This window comes from Drosophila virilis, chromosome X (genome assembly GCF_030788295.1).
Source record: "Drosophila virilis strain 15010-1051.87 chromosome X, Dvir_AGI_RSII-ME, whole genome shotgun sequence".
Classification (NCBI taxonomy): domain Eukaryota; kingdom Metazoa; phylum Arthropoda; class Insecta; order Diptera; family Drosophilidae; genus Drosophila; species Drosophila virilis.
Window position 1 is genome coordinate 15912063 of NC_091543.1, and position 12715 is coordinate 15924777.

The 12715-nt window shown below is 41.1% G+C and overlaps 1 protein-coding gene across 1 annotated transcript in view; it reads right to left on the reverse strand.

Annotated features, from left to right (window-relative positions):
* LOC26531876 (uncharacterized) overlaps positions 1-12715 on the reverse strand; it is a 97878-nt gene that overhangs the window by 35562 nt on the left and 49601 nt on the right. The window contains exon 4 of the mRNA XM_032439742.2: positions 7169-7204. The gene's annotated coding sequence lies outside the window, so the exon portion shown is untranslated. The remainder of the gene's footprint in view (positions 1-7168; positions 7205-12715) is intronic.

Genomic DNA, 12715 nt, shown 5'->3' on the forward strand with positions numbered 1-12715 from the left:
CGCGTTTTTTTCGCGCATTGTTTCAATGACCGTCACGCGCCGCAATCCTCTGGCAAAGCCGACCGGCCGAGCAGTTGAAGTTGTTGCTGTTGCCGTTTCTGTTGTTATTGTTGCTACTATTATTATTATTATTATTATTTTTGTTGTTGTTGTTGTAGTTGTAGCTGCTGTCGTTGTTGTTGCTGCTGTTTGTTTGCAAAATGAAGTGGTCATATCTGTGCCGTGTTCCCCGCGCGGGACCCTCGTACAGGCGCAACGAGCTTTAATGATAATTTCCAAATGACATAAAAGCGGGCAAAGAGCTTCAGGCCGAGTCTGCCGCACGGTGGCACGGTGACGCAGGGCGCGCGGGGCACATAGCTGATCGGGTCGGAGACTCGGGGCTGCATACAGTGTAGCATGTTGCTCTGGCTGGAACTGGCGTTGTAATCAATGAACTGGTCGAGCCAACCCACAGATAAATGAATTAAATGAATGGTTGCCGGCATCTCTGAATGTGTGCGTGCGTGTGTGTGTTTGTGCATTTTAATGCCTTAATGAAAAATGCATTTTTAATTATTTTTTGTTCATTTACGGACATTTTGTTGTTGTTGCTGTTGTTGTTGTTATTGTCATCATTGAGGCGCCGGACGGGCTTGATATGCGTTGGCTTATGCGGCGTATACGTTATTTATTGCGCTTAATTTTTTCACTCCATCGGCAGACAAGTTTTAGTTGATATATCTCGTGTTCAGGGTGTGTGGAACACCCCTACCACGACTCAGCGACCAACTTGCCACATTGCCTCGTGAAACTACTTCCTTGATCTTTAGAGGTCTGCCTTAGCTGCAGCAGCTGCTGCTGCTGCTGCTGCTGTTGCTGCTGCTATTGGCCCCGTTAGTTAGTTTTGATCTTGGGTTTCATTAACACTAACTGCACTCTATGTCTCCGTCTATTTGTGTTGCCAACGACAGCGCCAGCGCCAGCGCCAGCGCCAATGGCAACAGCAACGGCCACGCCGTTGGTCGGCCGTGCGGCCACGTATCGCATTTCATCATTTGTTAAAGTCGAGCCATTGATTTGCGCACAGGTAGCAGCCACTAACGGGCAACTGGGCAGCTGACAACATGCCTCTTGTCATTCATTAGTATGGCATGTCATTCATTACGAACCACACCCCGCTGTAACACTTACAGCGCCTCGTGAAGGTGCAGATAGAGGGAGCGGGTGTCGTCATTATAAGACACTCGTTGCGCAACTTTTCACCCTTGCGACGAGACGCCGCGACAACGGAAGCGCCACAAACTCATCAAATTTCAAGCCAATTTGTTTACTCGTCTTAGCGCCCCGACACTCGCAGTGTAGGATGTGCGGGGGTAGCTGCTGGGGCCAGGCGCATTTTGCAGCTCAAATGACCAATAGCAGTAAATAGTTTTGTTTGACAGCTTCAAGATTTAAATATATAAACGAAAAATCTAAAAATGATTGCCTTCAAAGCGATGTTTCATATGCCAATTGCAATTAAGTTCTCTTTCCACTCGAAGAAATTTGTAATATTTAAGTAAAATTTTATGAAAATCGTATTTGGCCAGCAAATATGATTATCTTTGCTGAACCTGTCTCACATTTTGGCTATTAATGCTATTTGAATTTAAAGCCACTTTCCATTTTGCATACATGCACTTTCATCTAAATACAAAATGTACAAATATATTACGAAAAATTCACCACGCTCAATTTTCACTTCAATATCAGCTTCAGCTTCAGTTTCAAATTCAATTGCGAGTTGAAAATTGCAAATTGTGTTGATGTCACAAAGCTTTTAAATGTTATTGCCTCTTGTTTGAATTTCAACATAATTGCAATTTGTTGTATTTGTTGGCTTTGCTTTTATTAGCTGGAGAGAAAGAGAGAGAGAGAGAGGGTAGCGCCACAATTCGGTGTACGGCAGCTAGCGGCAATGTCAACTGGTTCATAGCTCAACCGGCTGAACATTCACAGATCTTGAGCGTTGCCGGTTTTTCATTACATGCTTAAAAATTGTGAATAGACAAACGCAAAACAGAAACAAACAAAAAAAAAATCGTGGAAAAATGAAAATGAAAGTTTCAATTACAAATTGGACGGGCTAGCATAGAGACTGGCTGCTCTGGCAGGGAGCACAAAAAAAAAGCACAACAAAACAAAACTGGCGAAAAACGAAAACAAACAGTTTAAAAAGAAAAGAAGCGTTTTTGGGCGAAAGAGAAAAAAGCGTAAAAGTGAAGCCATTTAATTACTGGTTTTTCCGCTTCAATGTGCATTCCAAGTTTTTCCAAGGTGAATGACGAGCAGTCGCAGCGACTCTCTCTCTTTTTCTGTCTCTATCTCTCTCTGAAGTTGATTGAAAGAGTCCAATGGCACTGATTGAAAGTGCTGTTTAAGCGCAACCCTGTTTGAAGATCTACTTGAATATAGATTGTGCGTTATTATAATTATAAAATTGTATTAAACAAAATAATTTAAATTGAACAAAATGCTTGATTGAAATGCAAACATCTTGCCAAACTTAATTCAGTTTTAGTCATGAAGTTATTTAAAGGGTTAAGTTTCCATCGCATATGTATGATATTTGACTGAAAACTGAAATAATTTGGTATTCAAGCGAAAACTGAAATCGAATGTTAAAACCTCGGCTCCACTGAGGTCGTCAATATATTAAAAAAGTAAAGTTCTCATTGAAAATGATTGAAACCTTAACTGGAAACAAAAATTTAAATTGAATTGAAATATACATTCAAGCGAAGGTTGATTAAAATACGCAGCCTTAATCAATTTGCCTGTTAATAAGAAGTATGATTTGAATGCTTAAATTTTCTTTCAATTCTCATAGTCTTCAGTTGAAGCCCAAATTTATTGAAAGCAACCGCATAACTCTCTGCGTTAATACTGCAATTTATATAAGTGTATTCCAATTGAATGATGACCAAACGCGTATAGTTCAATTCCCAGAAAGACAATTGGTCAACATTTAATCGGAGCTTGAAATATATAAATATTAAACTGTTCAGTTCTGAAGTCAAACCAAAACTGACGACATTTAAAATTGAATCAAAGCTTAATTGAAATGCATGGCAAGCAAATTTTCTGCTGTGTTTAACTTAAAGCAGCGCATTTGAAGTTGACTGATGGTTAACAAGTGGCGCATAATTCAGTTCTCAGCGTCAAGCTTGAAATGTCGTCGGCAATCATCAAGGGAAGTGTTGCTATCAATGAAAGCTCTGTTCGTGCTGTTGTTTTTTTGTTTCTGTTTTTTTTTTTTTTTTTTTTTTTTGTGCTTTGTCAGTTCAATTGAACGCTTAGACGAAGCAATAAACAAACCGAAAGAGATTCTCAAGGCCGTCGCATCGTCACAGCTAACCAAAAATGGGCAATCGCTAACAGCAGTAAGCGGCTTATGGGGTTCTTCTTGCCACATGATGTTGACATTTCACACACACACACCTACACACACAAGCGCGCGCAGAGCATGTGGGGAGACCCCAATAAAATACATCTAAAATGCTCGGCGAGGCCTCCCCCAAAGGCCGGCCGCATGACTTGCATGCCAAGATCCACGATCTCAAATCTAAGATCTGAGAACTGTGCAGTGAAACAACAACAAAAAATTGTGCATTGTTTGGCTTGGGTATTTAACATCATCCGGGGAGAATTTAAAGTTTTACAACATTTTCGTTTTTATGAAACGCTAAAATTGGCCAACTCATGTTGATGACTATTGGAAAATGCAGAAGGTGAAAAGAAGCGACGATATATTAAATAAAATAATCTACTGCTGTGCATCTCATTATTAAGTTGGGCCTGCCCCAGCTAGGAGACAGACATTATGACATGCCTCGCCCTCTGTCTCTCCCGCTCCCTATATACCTTTCTCCGCATAATAGACGAAGTTTTGCTGCATTTGAGCGCGGCACTATCAATATTTGCACTAAATGAAACACTAAAGTGAATTATTAGTTGTGCAAATAATTGCACAGTTCGGTTTACAGCGAAATCTTTCTACCGTTCTCCACTGAAATCTGATAACTTGGACGACAGCACGATGTCCTCGTTCTCTTCCTCCTCCTTCTCCTCATCCTTCTGCTCGACGTCGTCGTCGCTGGCAGCTTGTGACAATATTTGCGCTGACAGATAGGCGAGTCTTGGTTAAAACGAACAAACGTTCTGTAAAGCCGATTAGATAAAGTTTATACCCTAACAGAGCGTATTATAGACTCCTTTTTTATGCTGTGTGTAACAAGCATATCCATTTTGGGTCTCTATAAGCGGGCGAGTCGATATAGCCACGTGTATCGCAGCTTAAGACTATTCTATTGCAAATATGTCAAACTACGTCTATTTGCTTTCTAGAATGCATTAATCGAAGTCAAAGAGAATAACACTTGTACTTTATCACAAGGTGAAAGAGTATATTGACTTTGCAGATCGTATAAACTTCATTTCTTTAGACGTTATCGAAGTTTCAAACCAAAAACTTGAAATATCTACTCATGAATACTTGCCTGAGATAGGTAGGATTTGAGGGGCGTGGCATAAGGCAAGTCCCTCCAAAAAGTTGATCAGTCGATCATTTGATATATCTTCAAAAAACTGATCTATAGCATATTTTCAAACTATTCTTAGCCTATAAACGAGTATTATGCATTCGGTTGCACCCGACTGCAACATTCTTAGTGTTTATTTTTTCGTTTGCACTAGCTCCATTTGCCCATCGGTCCGCTGTGCTAATTGCTAGTCACACATACTAACGCATATCAAATATCAGATAGCAAATATATGGCTATAGATATACACACATATATATCTATATATAAATATTTGTAGCGCATTCTGCTGCTGATGAGCTGAATTCGTGTCCCTTGCTGCAATTGCGTAACCCTGACCACAAAAATCATTAAAGTCATCGGCAACAGCAACAAACAAACGAATAAATAAACAAAATAGCTGTCGAGTGCTGGCTGAATTGGTTGTATTGCAGCTTGGGATGTGCGAAAGTGTTTATGTCATGATTTAAAATACATGCCAAGTGGTTAACTAGCACAGGGTGTGCGAAGGGGGGGATGGAGAGCTTGTGGCAGCATGCGGGACGCTGAGCGCTGGCAGCGCCAAATCAGTTATGAAAAAATCATTGGAATTTGTTGAGCTGTGCAAATAAATACAACAGCTTACTGCATATTAAAGGCGACGTACAATATTTATGGCCCTGGTGTCTGTTGTGCAAACATGGCTAAAAACAACAACAATAGCAAAAGCATATAAACAACATAAACACGTGTTGGCAGCAATTGGCGTTGGGGCAGGAGTGGAAGGGGCTGTAATGAAGGCCAATTGCTTAAACACTTTTTAATTGCGAGTCCTCTGTTACGTATACTTAATCTAATACCTATACCTAGCTTTCAAATAAAAGTTTTTATTTTACTTAGATATTTTATATATTTTCTGTTTTATATTCCTTTTAGAAGCTTTCGACCTAAGAGCTTTAACAACAGCTTTTAACATGAAACTAAGTGAAGTGCGCGAAAAAGTTTTCGGGATTAATCCAATGCTTTAGAGTAAAAGTTTTGAAATGTTGCTTTAATGAATTTTAATTGTGCTAGCTGCTTAAAGCTTTAGAAACTTTTGATTAATATTTAGGCTTAGCTTAATGCGTAGCAAATGTCTTAATCAGGGCTGCAAGTCTAATTAATACGGCTGGGTTGGGTTTGGGCTTATGTTTCAGACCAAGTTCTTGTGTTTACGTTCGCTTTGTGCTGTGGAGTTTCCTCAACAAGGTAGGCAAAGATATTGGAATTTCAGTGCATCAAAGTTTTCAATTTATGCTTAAAAAATCAAATATCAAAATCGATTTTTCGGCCAAGGGCATAAGAATAACCATATCTCATATGTTATGCCAAAAAAAAAACAACCCACTTTCTGATCTTTGAATCAAAAATTGAAGTTTTTAACCCGCTCCGATATGGAAACCCCAACGTTAACATGCAACTGAGTTGTTCATGTTACAGGGGAACCACTGGGCAATTGGGCTGCAAATATTTACGGTGTTTGCCCACGTAAGTGGGTCGGATTAATCTGTTAAGCTGCAAACTGTTGATGGGGCGGACGCTCCAACGGATCATCGCTCTGTATGCTAACCGTAATGGGGTCTCTGTTTAACTCATTTAACTGCCAGCAGATGGCGTAATGCGATAGAAGTCGCATTGCCTGCAACCGCTAAATGCGGCGCTGTCGCTACGGATTGATTCATCGCATAAGCACGAAAGTCGTGCCCCTGCTACTGCTGCTGCTGCCAAACCCACTATGAAATTCTAATAAAAACTCTGGCAAATACCATAGAAGGGCGCCACGCTGGAGTAGTGGGGGGCTGGAGCGCTTTTACGCGTGGTCAAAGTTAATGGGGGAAAAGAAAAAAAAAAAAAACAAAATGTTGCATTTAGAGCTTTACACGACGAGGATGATGACGATGGGCATGGAGATGATGACATTGCCTGTGGCCAGTATTTTTTAACACCAACAACTGGCCCCTGTCTGTGCCCGTTGTGGACCGCCTCGCTATAAGACCACACGTCAACCTTAATACTGCCCACCCACCACCCCACCCCTCTCCACCACCTATCCAACCATTCCGCCAGAACGCAAAACTCCACCCAACAAGCATATTATGACCACCCGATGCGATTGCATTTTCCGGCTGGTGCTGCTGCTGATGATGACGAGGTTGCAGTCAGCATGAGATTTTTGCATATACTCGCATCGCATCTATTTGCATTCACAGCCGTTTATATTGCAACCTCACACCAGCTACCCTGCCCCTACCCCTGACCCATCCTAGCCCTGTTCCCTTGCCACCTCGGTACGTTCCGTTCAGTCATTCATTTTGGTTTATAGGTAAAGCTGCTGCCTGATGCTGAGCTGCAAAGCAATTTAGTTGGCGCCGCAACACGGGGCGTGTTAGGCGTGTGGGGCGTGACCATCGTAGATGTTAAGGTCGGCGGTGAGGGCCAGGGCCAGGGTGAGGGCGAGGGTTAGGTTGAGGGTGCATTGGAGGGTGTTTTATGCAATGTTCTCTGTAATGGGTGAAGGAGGTGGCTTGCCACGCCCCTGTTTCTGATTGTGACTTTAAAATGCATTTTACAGACAATTTTGCACTTACCATTTACCAGCTAGTTGGGGTCATTGATGGCGATGACTGTAACAAAAAGAAGAAAAAGAAATGGGGATATCATAAATGAGCATGTGCATAAGAAAAATAATTACAATGTGTAGCTTTGAAATGTCATAACTGACAGCAGAAATATTGTTAGCATGAAGACTGAATTAGCTTAGATGTAATAGTTTATATATATATATATATATATATATATATATATATCTACAGCTAGATATGGATAGAAAATAATCTATATATAGATAGATAGACTTGTTTGCGATCTCGGCAATCCCTATTGTGCCCAATTTGTCGGAGAATAATCATTTACAATCTGATAAAACTTTCTGCGAATATTAATTATAACCCAACCTTTCTTTAATGAGCTGCAGAATCTATATATCAGATTACCCCATCAAGGTAAACTGTGAGTACACTCAGGACTTCTATGGATTCTCATTCTTTAAATATATATATATTTTTTTAATCCATATAAAATGTTCTTTTATTTATTTACCCATCATTTTGCAAAGACTGCAAGGAACATTTGTCTTCAAACGTTATCAAACGATAACGTGCAATCAAAAATTTGCAACTTTGTTTACACATGTCAGCTGAACTCTTCCAAATTACATATTTTCTGATAAGGAATTTCAAAAATAAATTTAAAACTGGAAATTTCGTAGTTCCAAGCAAGAGCGAAACATATTTTAAATTAATTTTCACAAATATCTTTGGAGATAAGCTTGTAGCCGAAATTCCCCAATGGAAGAAATTCCCCAAATACTATACAAAACTGCTAAGGTTTTTTCATTTTATCAGTCAGTTAGTCGGTCACGACAAACAGCTTAATATATGCATAGAGCATTATTATATCATGTGGACTTTGGCAAAGGCATTTAAATATCAGTGGTCCAGCAGCTTGTTCTTTTCAACCTGCTGCAATATTTCTATGAAATGCCGGGCGCTCTATCATTTGGCATCTAATCTGATTACCTTGGCACCCAACTATCACACACTTTAAACGGCAATTTACGGTGTGTGTATGTGTACAAATTTTGCAAACACATCACGTGTCGCATTGACAGATGTTTCACGTTGCCGCCGCCGCTGCCCCTCTACCTTTGCGCGCACAGGTGCTTCACCGTGCCAAAAACAAATCGACAAGACCTCAAAAAAAAAAAAGAAGTGGCAAATAGGTATAAGAAAGGGGGGGGGGGGGGGGGTTATAAAGAGAGGGATGTGCGGGCACGACGACATTTTTTCTAAAACCAACTTATTATTTTACATTTTTGGTTCATGACCTAGAAACGTAGCCCCACAAGAATCACAGACTGCGTCCGCAACTCTCAAACTCCAGCCACAGCTCCAAGCTTCGACTGCGTTTCGTTCGTGGGACATTAAAGTAAGAGAGAAGTGAGTACGTGCGGTCATCTGTCATGATTCTCGATTTAAACGTTGCGCTTGGGCTCCACAGCGCGCTGGAGTTGGCCTACAAAGCGAACAGCTTGGGGGAACAAGTCAGGGTGGTGCAAGGAGGGGCGGAGATGCTATCTAGACTTGTCCAGCGGCTTGTCTCTTGGTTCCATTGTCTATGTGCGTGCGGTTTGCTTAAATGTCAATTATTTCACGCTTATTACATTCTCGAATGATGATGACCATAATGAAGATGGTGCCGATGATGCCGGGGAACTTCATTAGCGAGAAAGTCGAATAACAAAAACGAAAACAAGAAAAAAACAACGAAAAGTGAAAAATAAGAAAAGAAATATGTGTTCTGTCTGCAAGTACCTGGCGTATAAAAAATAAAAGTAATGTCTCTCACTTTTTTATTTATATATATATATTTATAATGCGAACTTTACGAGCGCGCGACAAACATTTCTCAGTGAGTAGACGAGTTGAGATGAGAAGAGACATTTTTATGGGTCAGTTAAGGCGATGAAGCAAGAATATCTCTTCTCATTTAATTACCCTTTGACTACACTTTCTCTGTCTCCCACATTATCTTCCTCTCTCTATTACTCTCTCACTAACATGCTCTCTCCCTGAAAGAGGAAGGGCGATCTCATCCTCAAGTTTTTTCTCTGTATTTCACTCTCTCGTTGTATTTCCTTATGCAGCCTTCTCTCTGTCTCTCTATCTGTCTCTTTGTCAATTTCTCTCTCTCTCTTTTCAGTGAGACCGACGAAAAGCGGAGAGTAATATTTGTGGGTCAGTTTAAGGCGATGGGTCAAGATAATATCTCCCTATTCAACTACTATTACTGCAACATTCTCACTCTCTCTTGCTTTCTCTCTCCCTCGCTCACTTCCTTCATCCTTCGCTGACTTTCCATCATTTTCTAACTCTCTTGTTTTCCCCCTCTCTCCGTCTATCTTTCTATTGCTGTATCTCAGTCTATTCTCGGCTTCTTTCGCTCTTTCAACTTTCCTCTCTGTTGATTAATTCCTACCTCTATCACTCTCCCGCCCTTGCTCTTTCGCCGCTCTTCTCTCGCCATCCCGGTCTCTCTCGCACTTCATATTGATCTCCAATATGTTTATAGATAGATTATGTCTTTCTGTGAGGCGCGGTATATTGTGTCAAAACATGTTATATCAAATTAAAGATTCTCAAGCGCCCACACACATATACACACACCAACACACACTCACACAAAAGCACACACACTGGTAGCTAGTCAGCTTGCATCATGCCTCTCGATTTCGGCATCAACTTTAACCAATTTCCAAACATTTTCCGCAGATACAATCAAAAGATTTTCAACAATAAACTAAAGCGAACGCCGACGGAACGTTGAGCGAACAAGGGACAAGTGAAAGGGTAACGCTATGAAATAGGGGGAACCAGGCGAAAGGTAGAGGAGGGGGGGGGGGGTGTTATAGGGTACAAGAAGGGGGAGCCTCTGAACGTAACGACATTTTGTACGACCCCATTTCCAAAGTCGTAATAATTTCATGAAAAACGCAGCCACGCCGACAGCGACGCTGGCAGTGCTGCATTTTGTTGAGCTTCAGCAGCAGCGGTTTGGCTTAGTTGCTGGGTGGGTGGGTTGGTAAGTGGGTGGGCGGGTGGTTGTGTGGTGTGGTGTGGTATTGGCGAAGGTTGGGCAGCGCGCGGCATTGCTGGTAATGTGCCAGTAAAAGGTATTTTAACGCTGGAATGCTCGCAGGCGCGCAACGCGCCGCACTGCACTTGTGCCCTGGCCCCAGACCCGCGCATGGAACATCATGTAGCCCGTACACCTATCACTCTACCCCGTCCGCCTATCCGTTTTTGGGGCCGTACAACTGTTTCGATCCCTGTCGCCCATTATCTGTTTTACCGCCGTCTGGCAAAATGAGTCGGAGGACGACTCCTCGGCTGCTTTGTCATGAAAAATAACTTCGCTTCGTTGAAATGACAGTCACGATTTTGCTTTTGCTTTTTTGGGCAACTCCAATGCCGACTTCGACGCCGGCGTCCACGACGCCGTTGACGTCGAGGTCGCTGCCACGCCTCCATCGACAGCGTCGACTGTGCTCATCTTCAGTGCACGTTGTCTGCGAAAATTTTTCTTCGCTTTATTTCTTTCCTGGTGATTTCCCTTCTTTCTACTACTCCACACATTTATATAATTTTTCCTTCCCTTTTCCTTTCATTTTACTTCTTTTTTCCCCCTTTTATTTAAGGGACAGCCATGTAACAGACTTGGCTGCAGCAACTAAATGAAAGATGATGAATTTATTAAATTCCCCATGTGGATGACGAATAGTATGGGGATGGCGGAGGCGGAGGGCTGCCAACTTGGGTGCTTCTGCTGGTGCTGGGCATAATAAATAATACGCAATAGTATGCTTGAAGAGACACAACTGCAATCAGTTTGTGTTAGGGCTGAAATTGCACACATTTACAAAAACTGAATGCTTTATCCACATTTTGAAAATTAAATAGCAAATCAAATAATGTTTCGCAATTAAACGGTATAAGTTAAGTTGGTTAATCTTCTATTTAAATAGTTTCCCAAATCTGTTCTGCTCTTGGTGGATAAGTTCTTAAAGGGTTGCCTTGAATTGAAATTTCCTTTGATTTGTTAATTAATATTTATGTATAATTTACAATAATCAAAGGTAATTCAGCTTAAGTTTGCATGTCTTAAATCCCCAGCTAATTTTAATTTTCTGTCAAAATCTCTAAGCTCCATCCACATCAACTTCTTGGATAATCTTGAATTCAGCTTTGTTAAATTTAATTCGTATGCTACCAAACAAATTGACAAAGTTTGTATTTTCAGTTCGACTTTGGCCATGACTCACAGTTAAATATTGGCCTTTAACCGACAGCCCCTGCCCCCCTCCCTGCCCCCCTTCATTACCTTGCATAGAAAGAAAACTTTGTAACGCCCGCCCCCCAACCGCCTGTTGTTGGGTTTAATCTTTTGTATGCCGATTTTATATAGCTTGCATACGATGAAGAAATTCCTTGCCCAACAAAGGCAACAAAACAAAGAAAAAAAAAAACGGAAAATGCAAAGAAAAAAACTTTTTAGCGCCGCTAACTCGCCGTTTGGCTAATAAAGAATGTAAATGGAGCAAATTGCTTGGCCAAAAGGTAAAATTTCATAAATTTCAAAAAGGAAAAAAAAGCAAGAAACAAAAATGCCAAATGCCTCGTAACTTTTTTTTCTTTTTTGTAACTTGAAGAAACAATCGTAAAAATCGCGCAGTGTCATTAATCTGAGGACTTTCCAAAGACTGGCAGCAGACCAACCCAGACTCCAATCCCTGCTACGCAACTCCCAAAGTTTTTTCGACTTGCCACGCCCACAATTGATGTTATAAAAGCGTTTAGCCTTAATTGTTGGGGCGTTAAAGGTTATTGTTGTTGTTGTGGTTGTTGTTGTTGCTGCTGCCGTGTGCAACGATTTGTTTTTCCTTTACGCATTTTTCTCGGCATTTTGCGTTGTCATCATAAAAAACAAGACTTTCGTATAGGTGTGTCTGTGTACCTGTGGGTGTGTGTGTGTGTGTGTAAAAAACGAAATCAAAAACGTCGTGAATTGGACTCATTTTGTTTGGTTATGGTACTGTGGGCTTTGGGTCGTCGTCGTCGTCGTCGTCTTCTTGTGCTTAGTGAGTCTGGAAACTGTTTTTAATGACCAAATATTAAAATAAAAAGGTGCTGCCTTTTGGGGCCATACAGTTCGGTTCGGTTTTCTGGCCTTTTGTTTATGACCATGATAGCTCTGTTGGGTCTTATGACACTTTTCATTTGCCGCTGCATAATGAAAAATTAAATTAATGAACGCACATTTAAGAGCGGATGGAAATACATCCCAGCAGCATCCCAACAAAACAGAGTCCAATCTCAGACCTTAACTTTTCTATTCGCATTTCACGTTTGTTTTTCGAATGCCGTCGTTGTTGTTGTTGTTGTTGTTGTTGTTGTTGTTGTTTTTGTTTTCTATAGTCATTTCCATTTGCTTTGCCATTGCCATTTTCATTTCCATTTCCATTTACCATTGCCAAGTAGTCCACATTAGCAAAGTGCCAGCGAACAGCAACAACAACA